This window comes from Vicia villosa, linkage group LG3 (genome assembly GCF_029867415.1).
Source record: "Vicia villosa cultivar HV-30 ecotype Madison, WI linkage group LG3, Vvil1.0, whole genome shotgun sequence".
Lineage (NCBI taxonomy): Eukaryota > Viridiplantae > Streptophyta > Magnoliopsida > Fabales > Fabaceae > Vicia > Vicia villosa.
In genome coordinates this window covers 218,326,644-218,328,874 of record NC_081182.1, presented here as the reverse complement: position 1 = coordinate 218,328,874, position 2,231 = coordinate 218,326,644, and the positions used below count along the sequence as shown (strand labels likewise).

Sequence of the window (2,231 nt, the reverse complement as noted above, 5' to 3'; positions counted from 1 at the left end):
GATCGAACGTTTCATTAACGTTAAACGTCGAGCTCGCAACCTTCCCGAAGTAGCAGAAATTCCGATTAATCAGGAATTGAATTTTACTGATCAAATCAATCAAATCACCCCGAAGTTAGAGATGGCTGCTATTCGTCCTCTTAGAGACTATGCCGCTCCTTCGCGCGCTGAACCGCATTCAAGTATCGCACCACCTGCGATTGAAGCGAACAATTTCGAGCTGAAACCTTCACTGGTCCAAGCTGTTCAACAGAATCAATTCTCTGGAAGCCCTGTAGACGACCCCAATCTCCATTTATCCGTGTTCGTGCAATACGCCGACACTATCAAAGCCAACAACGTTAGTTCCGAAGCTATTCGATTACGCCTTTTCCCTTTCTCCTTGAGAGATAGAGCGAGAGCGTGGCTTCAATCCCTGCCTTCCAATTCCATAACTACGTGGGACGAATTGAAGAGAGTATTCTTAGCAAGATACTTTCCGCCTAGCAAAACTGCTATGCTTAGAGGTCAAATCAACGGATTTACCCAGAAAGATAACGAATCGCTTTTCGAAGCTTGGGAACGTTACAAGGACATGCTTAGAATATGTCCTCATCATGGACTCGAACCATGGCTGATCATCCATACCTTTTATGGTGGTCTCTTATATAACACTAAAATGACTATAGATGCCGCTGCTGGCGGAGCATTAATGGACAAACCCCATGATGAAGCATACAAACTCATAGAGAACATGGCACAAAACCATTACCAATGGGGGGGAGAACGCGCCGCTCTAGAGAAAGCCCAAACCAAAGGAGGAATGTACGAAATTAGTGGTATAGACCGCGTTAACGCTAAAGTAGACGCTTTAACTCAAAAGATCGAGAATTTGACCATCACTCCTTCAGCCACCGCTGCCGCTGTAGCACCTAACTGCGAGATTTGTGGATTGACTGGGCATGTAGTTGCTGAATGTCAACTCTTGACTGGAGTCCCATCTGATCAAGTAAATTACGCTCAAGGAAACCCTTATTCTAACACGTACAACCCTGGATGGAAAAACCACCCGAATTTTTCTTATAAGAACAACAATGCGTTGTACGCGCCTGGACAAGCACCTGCTGTACCACCTGGCTACCAAAAAGCGCCTGTAGCTGCTCAAAACACCCCTAGGAAGTCAAACCTAGAAATCATGATGGAGAACTTCATAGCTTCCCAACAACAAACCAATAAAGACTTCCTGAATCAAAACATCCACAATAGCGAGCAACTAAAACAACTATCGAACAAAGTAGATGCTTTAGCTACGCATAACAAAATGTTAGAAACTCAAATCTCACAAGTAGCTCAACAACAAGCACCTACTGCTGCCCCTGCTGGCACGTTTCCTGCTCAACCACAACCTAATCCTAAAGGACATGCGAACGCGATAACACTACGAAGTGGAACTAATTACGATGGACCCATAGATCCTAGAACCCAAAACGTACCCATGTCACAACAAGAGCCAAAGGAAACCCAAAAGAAAACAACCGACGAACAAACTGCTAAGACTGATGAGACCAATAACGAAGTGGAACCCGAAAAAGAGAAACCTTATGTTCCACCACCACCTTATAAGCCACCAATTCCTTACCCTCAAAGATTAGCTAAATCAAAAACCGAAGCGCAATTTAAAAGATTTGTAGAACTTCTGAAGCAATTAAACATAACCATACCATTCACAGAAGCCATAACTGAGATGCTTTCGTACGCTAAGTTCTTAAAAGAAATCTTATCAAACAAAAAGAAACTCGAGGATAACGAAACTATAACACTTACCGCTGAATGTAGCGCTATCATCCAAAACAACATGCCTCCAAAACTGAAAGACCCTGGTAGTTTCTCTATACCCTGCGTAATTGGAAAAACCATCATAGAGAAAGCCTTGTGCGATTTAGGAGCTAGTGTTAGTTTGATGCCTCTTTCGACCTGTAAGAAACTCAATCTAGGTGAGCTTAAAGCAACAAGAATGTCTCTTCAACTAGCAGACCGTTCAATTAAATATCCTGTAGGAATGTTAGAGAATATCCCTGTTCGTGTAGGTCAATTCTACATCCCAACTGACTTCATCATTATGGATATCCAAGAAGATTCTAACATCCCGATCATTTTAGGAAGACCATTTTTAGCGACCGCTGGTGCAATTATAGATGTAAAGCGAGGAAAGCTTACTTTCGAAGTAGGAGAAGAGAAAATAGAATTTATCC

General features: G+C 42.7%; 1 non-coding gene across 1 annotated transcript; it reads right to left on the bottom strand.

The window, feature by feature from the left end:
* Positions 1-496: 496 nt before the first annotated feature.
* Positions 497-603, bottom strand: LOC131593741 (small nucleolar RNA R71). Its single transcript, XR_009281123.1, has one exon. It is a non-coding gene; the product is annotated as a small nucleolar RNA R71 (small nucleolar RNA).
* Between the last annotated feature and the right edge of the window lie 1,628 nt (positions 604-2,231).